The sequence below is a fragment of the Eptatretus burgeri genome, chromosome 2 (assembly GCF_056783735.1).
Source record: "Eptatretus burgeri isolate ZD-2024b chromosome 2, Ebu_testis_v1, whole genome shotgun sequence".
In the NCBI taxonomy this organism is placed as follows: Eukaryota; Metazoa; Chordata; class Myxini; order Myxiniformes; family Myxinidae; genus Eptatretus; species Eptatretus burgeri.
Genome location: NC_140962.1, coordinates 5233326 through 5253254, shown reverse-complemented (window position 1 = coordinate 5253254; position 19929 = coordinate 5233326). Strand labels below are relative to the sequence as shown.

The 19929-nt window shown below is 42.0% G+C and overlaps 1 protein-coding gene across 4 annotated transcripts in view; it reads left to right on the top strand.

Annotated features, from left to right (window-relative positions):
* The window catches only part of LOC147031303 (calcium/calmodulin-dependent protein kinase type 1-like), a 46127-nt gene extending 41773 nt beyond the window's left edge, over positions 1–4354 (top strand). For 3 of the 4 annotated variants that reach the window (XM_085861437.1, XM_085861447.1, XM_085861418.1), the window contains exons 15-16: positions 29–139; positions 578–695. The gene's annotated coding sequence lies outside the window, so the exon portion shown is untranslated. Of the gene's footprint in view, positions 1–28; positions 140–577; positions 696–1684; positions 1829–2020; positions 2072–3578 lie in introns of those variants that run through there. The other variant, XM_085861428.1, reaches the window with a different exon arrangement.
* Positions 4355–19929: the final 15575 nt, after the last annotated feature.

Genomic DNA, 19929 nt, shown 5'->3' with positions numbered 1-19929 from the left:
ACCTGCACCCCTATCTCTCTCTCTGCAGGAGACTTCAAAGCAACTTGAGAGCCTCGTTTTTGTATATATGATCCTCAATCATAGATACAAAAAAAAAGATGGAAGAGGAAAGATGGGAAGGAGAAGCACTGAGGAAGAGGTATAAAAATATTGTTTTGCATTTTCGAAACCACTATTGGAGAACCATGGATCTTCATTAGAGGATCAAGTTTATTGACAATTAACAAAAGTTCCACAAACACCAGGATATTGCAGAATAGTGCATGAATGCAGATTAATGTAATGCTAAATTATCAGACTTTGTGAAGTCCATTTAAACTTATCCATGTTCAAAACATTGTAACAGGGACTGCCCCGACCCAAAAGTGCTTATTTACTGTCTCGGCAGCAACCAACCTGTGGAGCGAATGCTTTACCTTTTTTCACCATTAAACCATTTTAGGTCTGTCTGCAGCTCTTATCATTGACATGACACTCACGAGCAATGTTGATTTCTTAATCATTTCATGTATCCTGTGTTTCATTGATAATAGTAACACAAAATTTTTTGATTGATAATATTTTTGTGGTAATGCAGAGGAAGCAGTGGAAGGTGAAGACAACGTCCAAAAGTCTGTGCGACCTGGAAGGTACGAACGGGTGCAACTGGGGAGGAGCCATAAGGATGAGTCTCATCATTTCTCCATTGTCAAAAGTACTGTTTAACCTTTTTTTTTCTTCACTCCACCATTGTAGTCCTGTTGCTCTTCTTAGTAGTATGACACTCACGAGCAATGTTGACGTCTTTATGATGTCACGTATCCTGTGTTTTATCGAAAATGCAAACACAAAATTTTTGATTTTTTTTTGAAAACATTTTCCTGTGGAAATGCACAAGAAGCAATGGAAGGCCAAACTGACATCCAAAGTCTCCTTTTGTGGGGGGGGTGAGGGGAGGGGGTTAGATTTCCCATGGACAAGATAGAAATGTGTACAATGGCATGGTCCATGTACAAGTAGTTGGGCCCTGTTTGATGTAATCGGTTAGGACATGTCAGCTTGAGGGTGTCATGTTTGAATGTGCACCATGTAGGGGGTGGTGCGTGATGATAGTTCTTAAGGGATTATGGTGATGAAAATTGTGCGTCTCACCTCTTTGTCAACGTCGAACAAATGGGCGCCGGGAGACTCTGCACGAGAGCGAGGGGAAGAGCATTTGACGCCTCCCAGCGGGCGGAGCTATGGATCACCTCCAAGGGGCAGAGCATTATCCTGAGAGAGACGAGGGAGGAGCCAAATCTGGCAGTTGTTTTGAGGAGAACACGGCTGGGAGTTTTTGTGCGCGAGCCTGAAGAGAGAACCATCGCCGTGTGAGGAGTTGAGGAAAAAGACGAGAGCTTTCTCTGAGGAGGTCTTCCTGTGCCTGTTCGTCCTGCCTCCTTGCCTCTGCCCATTTTGGCGACCTGCCCATGTGCTCCGTCTCATCGCCTGTGCTTCCACCCATTACCACCAGAGCTGAGTCCCCTGGATTTTTTGCCCCCTTTCCCCTTCAGTGACTAAGTTTGGTGTTTGGCACTAAAGTTTTTATTCACATTGTACATAATTATTTATCATTGATTCCGTGTCCCCTTTCTTCCCCATCACAACCCACCATCGTATCTCTCCGCCGGTCAATCTTCCCTTGTTCCTTTTATTGTGGTTTCAGGAATAAAAGCTTGAAGGTTTTCGTGTCTCTCCTCACGACGCCCACGCGTGTTGTCCGCCATGAATTCGGAACGTCGTCTGAGGGAGTAAAACGCCAGTTCAGCTCATCCGTGCAGCTTTGGTGTTAATTGACCTGGACACTACGGTATTATCATTTCTCCATTGTCAAAAGTACAGTCTTCTAATCTTTTTCATCACTTGACCATTGTAGTTCTGCAGCTGTTAGATATTCATGAGCAATGCTGATTTCTTAACGATACCGTGTATCATCCTGTGTTTTATCGAAAATACCAACACGAACGTTTTTGATTGGTAATCTTTTCCTGTGGGAATGCAGAGGAAGCAATAGAAGTACAAAATGACATCCAAAGTCCCTGCGACCTGGAAGGTATGGACAGGTGCAACTGGGGAGAGATGGGGAGTCACACGTATGAGTCTTATCATTTATCCTTCGTCAAAAGTAGTCTTTTAAAATCTTTCTTTCATCACAAGACCGTTGTAGTTCTGTTGCTCTTGTCATTGACATGACATTTATGAGAAATATTGATTTCTTAATCATATTATATATCCTGTGTTTTATTGAATCATTTAATTGATTATTTTCTTAATTATTATCGATTTATTATTTACTTATTTATTTTATTTCTCATCTGGGCAATATTTCAGGCACCTTTTGAACTCTGAAGTTGACACTTGGAAACGAAAGTGACCAAGAGATTTGCCTTTCATGGTTTAAAATTTTTTTTTATTGATTAATCAATCCATTGATTAATTATTTTCTTTGTTGTTTGTCCAGGCAATATCTCAGCCATCCTTTGAGCTAGAAAGCTGAAATTTAGGTACAAAAGTGAAGACGTGCTTTGGCAAAAACAATTTTTTGATTTTTAATTTAATTAACAATTAATTGATTGATTAATTAATTGATTGGCAAGTGATAGCAATCTCCGAACTGTCATATCAACCGTACAACTTCCCAGAGACACCTGAAATATCAAATATGTCTGAATTGGACAAATGAACACTCGTTTTTAGTCGTCGGAACTGCTGCTATGTTCAATTCTGGAGCTTAAATTTTGAAATTTGGCTTGGTTTTAGAGATTCCAGAGCTTATGGCATGTGCGGAAATAAAATAAAGTCACAAACGCTGCCGTCTCAAGGTGTTTATAAACATTGCAATGTACCCAGTGATTCGTATGTATGATGAAAAGGCATTCAATAATATGAGTGAGTAAAGTGGAAAAAACAAAACTTTATCAAAAAGAATTCGTTGTGCCCTTTTCTAAGTCAAGGCATGGTTGAGCAGGCCAAAAAAAATCTGAAGGTGAAGGGTACAAAAAGTGTTTACATCCTCATCCTGAAATGGTTAAAAATAGACTGAAATACTGAGTGAAAGGATTGACCAAAACATGTTCTTTATCTTCAAACATGATGGGCTTTGTTTTCACCATTTGAAATTGCCATAGCACAGTGGGTTCAAACGAAATATTACGTGAATATCAAGAGATATTGATTATCTTTTTGAGATATTTTCAGAATAAGAATGAAAATTGTTTTTCCAATCCAAATTACATATAATCTCTCATATTTGCAGTTTGATTATTTGTGTGTGTGTGTATGTATGTATGTATGTATATATATATATATATATATATATATATATATATATATATATATATATATATATATGTATATATATATATATATATATATATATATGTATATATATATATATATATATATATATATATATATATATATATATATATATATATATATATGACATTGTGACTGAATAATTTAGTTGTACTTTTTGTTGTTGTTCAGAAGCTGTCCGTAGAAATCCCTGCCTGTCCATTGTCCAACGCCACTCATGCAACAGTTGATGTGCCTTTCAGAGATTGGCTGAAATCTACAAAGGACTGTAATGGTGGAAGAAAACAACATGCTGAGAAGAAGCAATCTGAAACTTACTTGGCAAACAGAAGATGAAGCTCTGAGTGTCAGTTGTCACACTATGCAGACAGTGATTTAACCAAATTAAATTGAACAACTGACACTGACAACTGACACATTCTATCGTGGAGTATTGTTGTAAATTTGAATAAAGCCACACATTTCTTTACATTTTATTTAGTTCGTGCATAAGGCCAAAAAAAAAAATGTTGCATTGGCGTAACCCGCCCGACCCTAAAAATTCCGCCGACCCTACGTTTTTTTTTTGTTTTTTTGCTAGATAGCAAAAAAAAAAAAAAAAAAACGAAAAATTTTGCCGACCCTATTTTATTGCTATTTTTGTTGTTTTGCTATCGTTTTCAAGTATCTTGTTGATTGCGATCGCGATCGCAAAAACCCGGAAGTGTTTCGGACAGAACCCGCCGACAAAAAGGGTGGTACTCGAGCCGGGGGAGATTTTGGGAGGGATTTATTAGGAAAAAAAAAAAAAAAAAAAAAAGATCCCGACCGACCTACCCTATTTTTCAGTGACCCATTACGCCAATGCAACATTTTTTTTTTTTGGCCTAATTTGGGGTTAATATTAAATTGCCCTTTTCTTTGTTGATAAATTGATAACTATCTTTGAGAAAGGGAGATTGTATGTTTGAAATTTGCATGGTCATTCCACATTTTCGATGGCTATGATTGTGTTGTGCATGATGATGTATGATGAATAAATGAGTTTCTTTTTATGGATGTTTCGTGTCACATTGTTAAGATATTAGCGAAGTAGTGTACCATTAATTTTGAACATTGGCTCAAAAGTCATAATTTGAGGAACATTTTCTTCTCTGATGCTGTTCATCAACCAATGTTAGACCAAGTGAAATTGTTTAATTAGCCCAATGTCGGCCAATAAGTGAATGTATGTATGATGACTGCTAACATTGGCCAAACTAAATTGTTAGCTTAGGCCAGAAAATGCATGAGATATTGTGTATGTATCACCTCTTCCTATTTTGCGACATATAATCTGGAAGTTTGAGACAGTAATAGTATCCAAGCCAATACTCATTTGTGGTGATGATTAAATATTGATTATGTAGGAGGAGATTGGGACCATCCTCTGTGCAGAGCGTTGGTGCTACCTAAGCAGTCTCCTTGGCTATTGGGCACAATCCTGGATGAGTCGCCACTCCAACACAGTATACCAGCATGCTGACACTCATTTTGCCGACCTTGAAAGGATGACAGGCCGAGTTAACCCCACCTGGTATTAATTCAACAGTTGAGTGGTATTTGAACTCAGGATTCTAGGATCCCAAGCCCACCACCTTAACCATTAAGCCAACACCAGGCATATGATATATGTGTGTGCATATATATATATATATATATATATATATATATATATATATATATATATATATATATATATATATATATATATATATATATATATATATATATATATATATATATATATAGAGGGTGAGTCAAAAGTAGCGCCCAATTTCTGTTTTTTTCGGCTGTCAGATTCTTTCTGGGAAGTCATGTTGTTAATAATTCTCTTGCAGATTATTAACTTTCGTAATTTATTTATTTTTGATTTTGTTTTGCAGGTTATTGCTGCGAGTTTGGAAGGTTACTGAATTTGCACCAAATTGAGGTTCATGGCACAATTAACAGACACAATTGTGTCTACAGGGCTGCGAATAACCCAAGCGTGACAGTTGAGGAGGTAAATTTACCTGGAGTGACAGTTTGGGCAGCCATATCTCCATTCAGGATAATTGGACCCTTTTTCTTTGAGGGATCTGTCACTGCAGAAATTTACCTGGATATGCTGCAAACCTTCTTTTGGCCCAGGGTACAAGATCATAACTGTTATTTCCAGCATGATGGAGCTCCACCTCATTATGGACATTATGTTCGTCAGTGCCTTGATGAAAACTTTCCCAGAAAGTGGATCGGCCGCCGCGGTCCGATCGAGTGGCCGGCACGCTCCCCAGACCTTACACCTCCAGATTTCTTTCTTTGGGGGCTCATGAAAGACCTTGTTTATCGTGAAAAACCTCGTACCATTCAGGAATTGAAGGCTCAAATCACTGCAAAGTTTGAGGAAATTGATATCGAACTCTGCAGACGTGTGTGCTGCTCTGTGCCTGCTCGGCTGCAATTGTGCATCGATCACGAGGGAGGGCACTTTGAAAATTGCAAGTAAAACAGCTTGGTACAGTTCCGTAATAATTTTTTCGTGAATAAATGGTTAGATAAACATGTCATTCATTTATTTCTACCTTCTTGTACACTGTAATACAAATGGCAAACAAACAATCAACTGACAGAAATCGGGTGCTACTTCTGAATCACCCTGTGTATGTATGTATATATGTTGTTCGTCTTTCGGCTGCTCTCGTTAGGGGTCGCCACAGCGGATCATCCGTTATGATCCGCATACTGACTTGGCACAGGTTTTACGCCGGATGCCCTTCCTGACGCAACCCTGGTCGCCTCTTACGACACAGGGATAAGGATTGGGTTTCACCATGATTCTGGGCTGCCCTACACCCTCTCATAGCGCAGCCCAGTGCAGGGCTCCCGTCCTCAAGCGATCCTCCAACCCAAGCCTCCGGGTAGCCGGATTACAGGCGCACGCCACTACGCTCGGTTTATGTATGTGTATGTGTATGTGTATATGTATATGTATGTATATGTATATATATATATATATATATATATATATATATATATATATATATATATATATATATATATATATATATATATATATATATATATATATATAGCCACTTTGAATTAATTTGTGCCGCGCCGAGAAACGATCCGCTCGATTTAGATATAAAAACCAAAATTGTTACTGACTGGCAGAATTCGCTCGGTATCTGACAAAACCAGTCTGTAACCGGGGTCTATTTCCCCAACTGGTAAGGTCCGGGGGTACGTTGGTATCGCGATTCGAGACGCGTGACACGAGACCTATGCCGAACCAGCCGACGTTATTACCCCGGAGACGGCGGTGGTTAGGGTGGTGCCGAATCTGTAACAATTGGCTGTCGAGAGTAGGGTGCGGAAATCCAAACTGGTTACAGACAGTGATTGACGCACTCGTCTGAATTACCTGCCACCGCCGAATCCGCAACAATATATATATATATATATATATATATATATATATATATATATATATATATATATATATATATATATACATACATATATATATATTTGGATAGCCCACATCCAGCAATTATGTGGCCGTGTAGGACAGTGACGATTTCAACATCAATAAATCAACACGCATTACGGGGTTCAAAGCTGGAATCTCAGCCTCAGCTTTGTAGTCGGGGGAAAATCTCAAAATGCGATGATAATGAGAAATGTAAAGGCACTCCAATATTTTATACCACCATACGTTTAACTTATATTTTTTTTGTTTGCATAAATATAATTTGTATTTGGCATTGATTTGAAACGCACTATGGCACACAAGATGCTTGCAATGGAAACATATTTGGTTGTCTCTGTGCATTGCTTTCTTGGGTCCTCACCCTCCATGTCATCCATAAATGATCCCCTTTACGAACCCCAGATAACGCCATTTAATTGTGTCAACACTTATGGATGCAACGATAAAATGTACCTTTCCAATTTAATCTTTTTAAAAGAAAATCCCATTATTTTTACATCATAAACAGGGTGACCACAAAAAATGGTACCAATGCATTTTAATAAAATTTTATTCATCCAAGGCTGAGCGAAGCGAGGTCGAGGCTATTTATTCCTGCTATGTGACACACCCTGCCACCAATGCCAGAAAACGGATTTTTTTTTTTTTTTTAGAATGCCGGCTACATTTTCCATCCAATCATGTAACTTCGTTAAATTATTATCCATGGGTTGGCAGGGGCTCCCATGTTGAAAATTGTATGTCATGTCGCTCAAGCGGTTGTGGAATAAAATCGAAAACCGAATAAAGGTGTAAAAGTGAGGGCTTCGGCCGACGTTCCACGTAGTCAAAAGATGGTTGTGGACGAATTTAAAAAAAAATTATTTGTACAATGTCAAGGCTCGTATGAGACAAGATGGACACTCCGGGGACTTTCACGAAGGACAGCAGGGAATTTGAAGGAGGTGGGTTTGGGGTGGATTAACAAGGGTAGAAAAGATCGTGGTTTTGGATGGGAGAAGATAAGAGATGGTGGTGAAGAGCTGCTTTGAAGACCTGGACGGAGGAGTGGGATTGAAGGGAGTGTGGGGGTTTATTCCAAAGGTGGGCAAAAAGTGAAGGTGAGCAGTGATTCTTGATTTTGGTTTGCACTCTTAAACATACCCTCACCGATGTGTGGAAGTTTCGTTGTTATTTAATAAGACTTGTGATGAGGTTTTGATCATGCGTGAGATAATCACTCTTCAGTGATTGGCAATTAACGATGAATGGCTAACTGTCACACTATTAGGGACTCGACACGCGTCTAACTCTTAAATGCCTTTCGTAAATTCAGCCAAAAGTCTTTGCTTACTCTAAATTTGACTAAAAACCTCGACCATTTGACCTCAATATCTAATCCGTAGGTACATTTGTATCATGGTACATGTACCTAGTTTAGTTCAAATCTCATAGCCAATGGTGTCACAATAACAGGGGTTTTATGTGACCTCTGCCCTTGACCTTTCAGTAACAAATAATCTGTTGTGGATGGACACACTGATGGAGGTTTAGACATACTTGTACCCAGTTTGATATCCCTTCAGCTGTTCTGTAGTGTCAAATGTTCCCTGACACGACCTCTGATCTTTGACCTCTTGATGCCAAAATCGAATCATTTCATCTTTGCATCATAATATACATTTCCCACCAAGTTTGATAAAAATCCGATCACTGGTTCACAAGTCAGCGCGGTAACAGAATTTTTACTTTACGGGACCAATGACCTTTGATCTCTGGACCCCGTAATCTAATCAGTTTATCTTTACATCATGATACATACGTGTACCAAATTTGACTTGAATCCTTTCTGCCTGTTCTTAACTTGTCGCGGTAACAAAAACCTCTCATGGATGGACAGACAGCCAGCTGGACGGACATTCAGAAGGCCAAATGCCACTTGGCAACTTCATTAATGGAGGACAAAATATTGTTGAGAACTCGTATATCAGGCCGTCTGGGTTTTCCGATCATCACATGATTGTTATGGTGTGTGGCTTTCCTCATCATGTCTGTGGAAGTGCACATTGGACTTTTAATGTGAAACTTCTACAAAGTGCACATTTTATAGAAGCTTTTAAAATGGTTTGGGAAAGATGTGAGTCGCAAGAAGGTTCAAACTTGAACTTAAGAAAATGGTGGGACTGCACAAAATCCCAAATCAAATGTTTTTACCAACAATACTGCTCTGAAAGCACATGCAACACTTTTGGTGTGATATCTGCTTTAAAAAACGATATTCTTATCTGTGAGCAGAAAGCTGGAACACTGATGTGTTCCCCAATTACTTGTTGAACACTTACTTTTGGCTCAAGAGATCCCGTGGCAACAGAAAGTTCTGCCCTGTTTACGGACCCTTCAAGATTTGCTTTGCCCATGTCCTTCCCCTCCACATTCCTTACATCTTCATCTGTGAGGGAGGGGTTAACATTTAACTCACAGGGATTTCCCCCTTTATCTATGTCCCCATCACTGTCAGACATAGCTGTTAACTCATCTGAACAAGTTTAGTTATCAGGACAAACACTTAAGACATCCTGAGACACTTCACTATTCTCTGTGTCCCGTTCACAGTCGGCAAGTGGAGCAATGCGAATGTCCAGCAGTTGTCGGAGAAAAGGATCCTTCTGGCTGAAATGGTGAAAGAGCGGGCGGCCGGAGCATTCGTCCGACTGTGGAACAAAAATATCTAACTTGACACACCAAACAAAGGGTTCTTCAATTTGGAAAAAAACGGTCAAGACCTCTCAACAAATCCATGCTTTGCACTCTTCTGGTGGTGATTTGTTGACCTCCCAGAGTGATATCAAGCATGAACTACAAGACTATTTTTCTAAACTCTTCGCAATAAGAACTGTGAATGAGGAGAACAGGAAAGCGATGTTTGAACTGCTCCCTTCTCTGTCGGTAGATCAACAACAATTGTTTGAGCCTGGCATTTCTCTTGGAGAACTTACTGCTGCGCTTAAGGATAGCAAAGATGGGAAAGCCCCTGGACGAGACGGCCTTCCGGCTGAATTTTATAAGGCTTTCTGCGACATTCTCGACCGTACTCTTCTTGAGGTCTTTCAGGAGAGTGTTGAACAAGGTGAATTGCCATTGAGCTGCAGGAGGGCAGTTTTGTGACTCCTTCCTAAGAAAGGAAACCTGCATGAGACCGCAAATTGGTGGCCTGTGTCACTCCTCAACACGGACAAAGCTTTTGGCAGTGTTAATCATTCTTTTTTTGTTTGCTGTATTAAGGAGAACAGGGTTCGGGGGAAAAAGTCTTTGTCACCCTTTCCCCTTTCAGCGAGGCATCCGTCAGGGCTGCGCGCTATCAGGCATGCTCTACAATCTATCCGTTGAACCTTTATTAGCTTTGCTCCGCACCTCACTGTTCGGAGTCTCTCTTTCAAAAAACTCCAAAGTCTTTGTTTCAGCTTATGCTGATGATACTTGTGTTGCTATTTCAAATCAAAAAGGTGTTTCTGTGGTCTCTTGTTGTCTCACCCAGCTTGAGCTCGCTTCTACTGCAAGGGTTAATTGGAATAAAAATGTATCTTTTTTGGTCGGCCCCAGATCGGCTTCCTCGTCCCTGCCTGTTTTACCAGGAGGAATGCAGTGGAGTTGCGAGGGGCTTATTTCTAGGAATTGTATCATACAACAAAAAAAATTTTGGAGAACTTCCTGGAAAAAACTTAAATTGAAGCTGGCAAGGTGGAAAAGTTTGCACCACCTTATTTCGCTTAAGACACGGGTATCAATCATAAACAACCAGGTGGTTCCATTTATTTGGCATAAAGTTATCCCACTCGAGCCTCCTTGATACTTGGTCACGGGCATTCAGAGGGTTCTGACTGGTTTTTTTTCTGGGGTGGCCACCAATGGCTGGGCCCAGACGTAGTCTGCAGACCCCGAAATGCGGGTGGTCAAAATCTGCTGCATATCCCAAGTCGCATAATGGCGTTTCGGATTTTGACGATAAAGTGCTTGCTGTACATACAGTGAGTGTGTTCCTTGGTGACCTCTCACAAACGCCTGGTTGCATAAAGCAGAAGGTCTGAAATATGACCGTGAACTCTTCCTCATCGACCTGCAACACGTTGACATGTCTCAGCTCCCCGTTTTTCATCAGAGCCTTTTGAATGCTTGGCAAGTCCTCGGAGTGCAACGTTTAGAGGTGTCATACGATGCCCAAAAGTTTGTACATGAGCCATTAGTTCGGAATCCTTTATTCTCTGGAATTTCAACCTCCAAGTCATTTATTCATTGTTTCACCAGTGTTGGAATAAACAGAATGCGAGACCTGTTGGAGCCATCCTTGAACGCTAGTTACCTGCTAGCTCAGTTTCCTCAAAAATTGGCGTTCGTTCTGCTCGAATTGTGGAAAATGTCTTGAAAGCACCAATTCAAACCTTTCATCGACTAAGCATCGGGTGGACTGGGGTGGATGAAGTGGTAGACTCACGTCTCTACTTCCCCGAACTTCAAATTGCCTCAAAAAAACAAGAGGGTGTGTTCTCCTCAAACTTAGAGGAAATTGGTGTGTTTCACGTCATGGGGAAAACACTTATCCAGAAGATCTGTTTAGAGGTGTGTATACCTGGTTTTACAAAACTGTTAAAAAAACGGTTGAATGAGAGCTTTTTTAAACTCCAGTTTCGAATAAAATGTATAGTTCTCCAACTCTTGGATGAACAGGAGACCTGAATTGGAGACTCGCACATCAAGCCCTGGTCACACAGACATTACTCCATAAGTTTAATTCTTCTGTTCTGATTCTTTGTCCGTTTTGTGATTTAATTGAAAACGTGACCCACGCTTTTGTTGAACGTAAAAGATTGGTACCCCTCTTTCTCTTCCTTCAACAGCTATTTTATAAATTCTATTTTGTTTTTTCCTTTCCAGTCTTTATTTATGGAATTGAGGGGAATTCCAAGAGTAAACCAGGACTCCTGTTTTTGTCTTTTCTGTTGGGTATTGCTAAACTGGCAATTTATAAAACCAGGAAAGCAAAATTGAAGGGGAAAAATGTAAATGTGCTTTTGTGCTTTAAAGGTATGGTTTTGGTATGAGTAAACATGGAGCAAGCTTATCTTTTGAGCTCAGACATTGTGGGTGATCAGTGGTACTCTGATGAGGTTTTGAGCTTCTTTTCGTGATGTAATATGGTTTTGTAAAAAGTGTAAAGAACTTTTGTTGAACTTATTTTTGCTGTAAAAAAAAAAAATTGGGGATTTGTTTTCATGGAGTTGTGTGTGCTCTTCTGGTGTGTTTTGATACTTTTGTAACAAAATACGGACCGTGGGCCCTGGTCAGTTCCGACTTCATCGATATTGGATATATTCATTAACATTCATTATTTTTATTCTGGCCCAAATGAACTTTATACTCATTAAGACTCATTATCTTTCTTCCTGGGCAAGAATTCAGAAAAAGAAAAAAACGCTGTGAGAAGGTGTAGACATTGTTCCATAGAAGCATTATACCAAACCAGAAGCAAAAACTATGATTAGTCTACGAGTTTTAGGACTTTGAAGATTAATTGATTGGACTAATTAACTAAGTAATTCCCAAACAGTTTCCTCCCCACCCCCTCGTGCTGCCCCCCCCCCACGCTGCCTTCCTCCCCCCACCTCACACCACCTTCCACCCCCACACTCACCCCCTTTCTCTCTCTCTCTCTCTCTCTCTCTCTCTCTCTCTCTCTCTCTCTCTCTCTCTCTCTCTCTCTCTCTCTCTCTCTCTCTCTCTCTCTCGTCTTCCTACCCCCTCCCCCCACCTCACACCGCCTTCCACCCCCCCACGCTGCCTTCCTTTCCCCTCCCCCCTCGCTATTCTCCTGCCAAACTCCCTCTATCACCATATAACTCTCTAGAGGTCGAGGAGAGGTCTACAGGGCCGCACCTTGTGCCACATCTTTCTGATGACGGGCTGTCAAAGATATGCAATTTGGACAAATGAAAGTTTTTTTTTTTTTTTTAAGCAGTCGGAACTGCTGCTCGGATCAATTCAATTTTTATAAAAGCAATGAATCACCAAATCATGGCAGAAGATAGCCCTGAGGTATGCTTGCTCGCTCTCAGCTGTCTCACCTGGGTTGAAATCCCAACCCAGCTGTAAACTGTCATCCCTGTGTTTCACTGGCAGGATGATTCATCAGTGTGCTTTGTTCATCCTTTCATTTGCGCTCGGTCAAGGCTGTGGGTAGCATCATTTACTGGGAGTGTAGCCGTGCCGGTGATGCAGTCCCCCCTATAGGTTAGCTTGTTAATGTGTTCAGGGTGCCGGAGATGGCTCGCCTGCTCTTCACCGAGGACCCCATGTGATCTTTAACATCCACTAACTATAATGCCGACAGTAGACAGACGGGGTGCACAGTTGAACCGCTTTCACTAATGCCATGTCTGCAGGCGACAGAGGCTACCCATGAAGGAATTTTGAAATTCGTGCCCTTTCGGTTCCCACGGCCCCACCCCAACGATACCACTTACTAATTACTATCCATCCATCCATTAGGACCATACTCTGTACAGAGTGTAACGATGCTCCCAAAGAAGTCTCCTGGGCTATTGGGCACAATCCTGGATGGGTCACCACTCCGACACAGGATACTCCAAAGGCTCAATCATCCCAGCAAGCTGGTACTCATTTTGCCGACCGCAGAAGGATGATGGGCTGAGTCAACCCCACCTGGTATTAATTCAATGGCTGAGCAGAATTTGAACTCAGGACCCTTGGATCCCAAGCCCACCACACGAACCATTAAACCAACTCCAGGCATACTGGTTACTCTGTGATGATGAAAAGGATTCTGAGGAACACGCAGCGAATTGTTTTGTGGATGTTGGAGTCTGAGGACAGCATTAAGGTGAATATCTCACCATTTTCAAAAATGTCTAACAGGATAGCTTCGACAAGGTACGTGCATTTACCTTTACGTTGTCCGACTTAGATGCGAATCGTGACCCCAGCTCTAAACTCCCACCCTGGTTTTTTCACATGCAAGGCGAGACATCAATTTGTCCGCCATCCCTCGGAATGATGTCGGACGAGCCGACGAGGTGTAAATGTGGAGGCCGAAAGAGACCAGGGAGGTATGAAGGAGAGCTATAAAGAATAAACAGAAGGCAGTTGAAAGGTACAAAATACAAGAATTACAGTCACACTTTAATAACGTACGTACAGGTGTAAACAGGTGTTAAGTAAATAACCAGGGTGTGTTCGGTTCGTAGGCGAGCTGCTTGCCGCTTGCCAAGCAGCTCGCTTGATTAAAAGCGATCACACAAGCACTCCAACGGAACGGAATGCTCGGCACCGGCTTAACAACATGGCGGTCTCCATGGAAACAATGCCATTGTGGAACTTGAGAAAATGCTGTCCAGGCCGTGGTTTTCAGTTTTTCTTGATCCTTCTGTGACAACTTCCCTAAACAAATTTATTGTGTTGGCAGCAGCTACAGAGTGCGAGGAATACGGAAAGAAAGATAAATAAATGGGGAGTCAGAAGGAGGAGCCCCCTGCCAAGCTTATCACTGACCCCCTGCCAATGTTATCTATGACCCCCTGCCAAGGTTATCCATGACCCCCTGCCAAGGTTATCCATGACCCCCTGCCAAGGTTATCCATGACCCCCTGCCAAGGTTATCCATGACCCCCTGCCAATAGTCCTGGGGCTGATTCTCAGAAGGGGCCTAAAATGAAAGTTTACTGCACCCCCCTGCCAACATAGGTTTTATGTGTTTTTCTTGTTTATTGATCCATAAGGTGATGATTTTAAAACATTACCCCTTCTAAAAAGTGTCCATTCGAAGTTTTTGGGGGCATTTTTGATACCAGGTATACCGCTTTACCGCTAAAAATAGGTTTTTTGTGCTAGGGATGGGTGGGCATATTACATTGCAGTTAGGTTTGCTCAGAGTGCACAGACACATTAAATACAAATCCAGGTGTTTGATTTTGTTTTAGGAGATATTTTCGCTAGAAATTGTGCGAAAATAATGTAAAGATTGTGTGAAAATGATAAAAAAGTGTGAAAATGGTAAAAAAAAAATTGTGCGAAAATTATCAAAATTTTGTTAAAATTATGACAAAATACGATGTTTTGTCACTAACATCATAAACTATTGTAGAAATTCGCATTCTAGTACATTTCTTGATGTTGACTGTTGCAAATAGTGTCTGGTGCTTATTCAGTGTGAATTGCATTCGGTGCAGAGGATCATGGCATGTATTGAGAACTGGATAAACCCTTTCCAATCTGACGAGCAGCTGTGCCATTTGGCTTCTGGACACGTGGCAACCGAAGATGTAAAGCGAGACCTTTTGGATGCTCGTCAAAGAGGCGTAGGATCACTGAGGACATTTGCAGCAGACAGATTAGGGAAATATGGAACCAAAGACTTCTACGCTACTCTACCACAACTGCAGCTGAAGACGTTCGCATCCATGAAGAAGAAGAGACTGGGGCATGACACATCGCACGCCAGTGTCCTGAAGTCAACAAGAGACATGTTTGGCCGTCTCCTTGTGATTGGTCAAAGCCGTGAACTATCTATGGAGAAGCTTCTGAGTTACCCACTTGGACCGCTCCCACTCTCAATCGCCACGCCAGATGGAAGTCCAGTGAAGACAGTCAAGGCTAAATTGCTCAGAGCACTAGAAGACAATGTGCAACCGCTGACAAGTATCCCCCCCGGATGCTACCTGGGTGCTTGACGCAATGGCCATCATCCATTCAGCAAAAACGGCACCTAACATGACATACTCACAAATGGCCTCTTCACTCTTCAACACCATCACATCTGGTTATCCAGCTGGTGCGCGCAAAGACTGGGTAGTTGACACATACCCTGATATATCCATTAAGATCGCGGAGCGCAACCTGAGAAGCGATGCTGGTATGGAGAGCCTCGAAACCAAGATCGGCACAGGAACACAGAAGATTGACCAGCAGCTGATCAAGTCTCTGATGAGTGGATCCTTCAAATGTGCCCTGACAGAATTCCTCCTGAATGAATGGTCCAAGCCAGAGTATGCTGCGCAGCTGGACCAACAAGCACTGTTCGTGACAGTTGGAGAGAGGTGCTTCAGGTTGAAGGCCAATGACCAACTAACAGAAGTCCTGAAGGCAGAAGTGGCTGAACTGAGATGCACACATGAAGAGGCAGACACCAGGCTTTTGCTTCATGCAGCCCATGCAGCTGATCACGGTGCTTCTGCTGTGATCATCAAGTCCCCAGACAGTGATGTTGCAGTCATTGCTCTTTCAGTCTGCCATCGTATTAGCTCGCAGCTCATCTTTCGCACCGGCACACAACAGCGGACCCGCTACCTTGATCTTACAGCTATGGCACATACCCTGGGACGCGATATCTGCTCTGCTCTCCCAGGTTACCATGCCTTCAGTGGCTGTGACTCGACCAGTGCCTTCACTGGGCGTGGAAAGCTGTCAGGACTCAAACTTCTAAAGATCGAAAATGAATTTAGAGCCACTATGAACAGCATTGGGCAGTCCTTCAGTCTGTCAGTAGCAGAACTCGCCAGAGGAGAAGAGGCCATCTGCGCCCTGTATGGGAAGAAGCAGCACAGTAGAGTCAACGAACTGAGGCATGAGATGTTTGGCGCGCATACCACAGACCCATGCAGACTTCCGCCCTGTCAAAATGCAGCCGAGTTCCACATACGTCGTGCCAATTACCAGGCTGCCATTTGGAGAAGATGTCTCGAGAACTGCCCACATGTACCCACTCCACATGGTCATGGCTGGGTTGTAGCCGGGAACGAGATCACCATCAAATGGTTAGATGTTTCTCCTGCCCCGACGTCTGTCATGGAATGTGTTAGCTGCCGGTGTTTGCGTTGTGCTGACCGGAGGTGCTCCTGTAGACAGAATCAACTAAGTTACACCAGAGCATGCAGATGCAAGCCTTGACCAGTGCGGGAATTCCAAAGAAACTATCGTTGATCCACTGGAATCCGACGATGAGACAGATGACGAATAGGACATAGAACAATTCATATGAATCCAGTTTTTCTTGTCAGGTAAGTAAGATTTTGCTTAGTCTAGAGGTCTTTTAACCTTATTTTACACGGGGTCTGAAATGACATGGGAACGTGCTCGAAACCTGAAACTTGGCCAGTTGCTACTGCCACTTGCTTATTTTATAAAAATGAATTCATTTTAATTTTTGCCTCAACAATGAGCTAATTCTGACGTCAAGAATAATTAATTTTGGCGAAATTCCGTGTTTTTAGTAGGTAAGTTTTAAAGTAAGAACCCCCCCCCCAAGACAAATTGCTCCCAAATTTGGCACACGTTTTTAGAAATGACATAGGATAAACGTCACCAAGTTTCAAAGTCATACCTCTAACCGTTGCGACGGTATAGGCAGAAAACAAATATGCCCCCCCCCCCCGTGTAAAATAGGGTTAATATGTGTATTATTCAGTAATAAACATGTTTTTCAGGGTTTCGATAAACGTCCATGCAGGTTTAGTAAAGTTACAATGCCTCAGCACAATACAAATTGCTTCCTGAAGTCAACAATATTGTCCTATACGAATGCTACAATACTCAATACTGCAAAAAATGTCAGGTTTTGCCAAAACGTATCACCATATGAAATGGCTTGTAATGGGTCATTTGGACACTTTTTGAAAGGGGCAATGTTTTGAAATCAGATGTCTATAGACGATATAACATGAAAAAACCATCAAACCTATGTTGGCAGGGAGGGTGAAGCAAAACTCAAAATTTTGGAATCAGCCCCAGGACTACAAGGTCATCTCTGGATCTAGATCGTAGGATAACGGGAAGCACATTACAAGTAGTAAATTCCAAAGTAAGACAGCATGAGGGATAAAACTATCTCCATAGCCTTTCGTTCTGCACTTTGGATCAGCCACAGTACGTGGGTGTGCAGAGATTGCAAACCGAGTCTTCCATCCAAACACTCGAACAGGAGGAACCAAGTTAGAAATTCCAGCAGAACATTTGCCGTGAAAATATGTGTCGAACAAACTAAGAGCGGCAACTGACCTACGGTGAGAGATCAGTTGAAGAGTTGAACCCATCTCCGCACGAACCAGGTTAACTATGCGTTTCTGGAGCCGAGCAAGTAAAGATAAGTGTCAGGCTGGTGCTCCAGCCCAAATGTGACAACAGTACTCCATGAGGGCACGTATAGTTGTCTTATACAGGTACAAAACAGCATCAGCAGGTAAATACCTCTGCGCTCGATAAAGACAACCAACTCGCTTGGAAGCACTCTTAGCAATATCAGACATGTACTTATTCCAAATAAAAGGAGGTTAGAGATGTCCACACCAAGAAGCCGAAGCTCAGATGATTCTGTGAAGGTTGAAGACCCCATGTGCACAGAAGGGAAAGACCTGTTTCTGGAACGAGACACGGACAACGATTTAGTTTTCTTTGCATTGAAGGTTACCAGATAGTCTTGCACCTACTTCAACGCATTCTCAAAACCATTGTCCCGTGAAACTCCAACCTCATTACGGCTCGTGTTGAGGGAATCAGTCGATGTACAGTAAAGTGAGGAGTCGTCAGCCTACATGGCTAGCTGGGACAGGACATTATCAGCAAGGTCATCTATCTACAATTCCAGCAATCTGTGTGTGTGTGTGTGTGTGTCTGTCTGTCTGTCTGTCTGTATGTGTGTGTGTGTCTGTATGTGTGTCTGTCTGTATGTGTGTCTGTATATATGCGTGTCTGTATGCGACCGCCGTTTGTCGACGACCGCCGGTCCGATCGGATTGAAACTTGCCAGGAATATTGCTGGGGACCCGCGGATGTGCCTTTTCGAGGTTTGATACCAATCGGACAAGCGGTTCCCAAGTTACGGCCATTTATCTGTCGACCAATGAGAAGACACGGTGCTATGACGTCACGAATGATGTCACAATTAATAGGTTTTTTTTTTTGTTTGTTTGTTTTTGCACGATTGACAGTCCGATCTGATTGAAACTTGCCAGGAATATTGCTGGGGACCCGCGGATGTGCCTTTTCAAGGTTTGATATTAATCGGATAAGCAGTTCCCGTTACGGCCATTTATCTGTCAACCAATGACAAGACACGGTGCTATGACGTCACGAATGACGTCACAATTAATGTTTATTTATTATTATTATTATTATTATTATTATTATTTTTTTTTGCACGATTGACGTCACAATTCTTCTTCTTCTTCATTTGGCCTGACTTCACAATCGACGCTGGGGACCTGAGTAAGCGCCTTTTCAAGGTTTGATATCGTTCTTCATCCGTTTCAGCTGTTTCCCAAGTGTTTCCCAAGGTTTGAAAGCTGTTTTTTTCCCAAGGTTTAAATTAATTGTTCAAATTATTAATTAATCCCAAGGTTTGAATTTTCCTAAGGGAAACAGCTGTTTCCCAAGGGTTTGAAAGCTGTTTTTTTTCCCAAGGTTTGAATTAATTGTTGTGCTTGGTAGACATTTGTGAATACATTTACAGAGAGAGGGGCTGATGAGGTTTCCTCACTGATGAGGTTGATGAGCTGTTGCTTGTTGGAGCTCCTGGACAGGAACTCATCCTTTTTGCCAGAGAATTCTGTTCCAGGTGTGAAGCTGACTTCGGGATGAACAATATGGCCATGGCGCTTGTGTGTATTGTCCTTAATAGATGGTCCATCATCATAACCATCAAAAACGACTGTTGCTTTTCCATAGTGACGAATAGTGAAGTCAGCATACGACTTGGCTATCACATTGAAACTGTCCCCGGCTGTCCATGACAAACGATGCAGCAAGGAGCCACCATCAAGAACATAGTGCTCAGTTTGGGGAACAGAGTCAGACACGGTATCATTTGACACTTTGGAAGAATGGTCTCTGATAGCTTGAACTAATTGAGGTTTGTCAGCCTTTCTGAAAATACCTATACCCTCAAACAGGGCAGGGGGAAATGGGCTCAGCTCATAGCCCATGACATCTTACAACGAAATGTCTCCTGTTTTTGACACAACAAGAAATCTTTGAAAGAGTAGAGCAGGGTCAATTGCTCTGTCTTTACCAAGTTTGACTGAAGATACATCTCCAACTTTGAAAATGATTTCAATAGATTT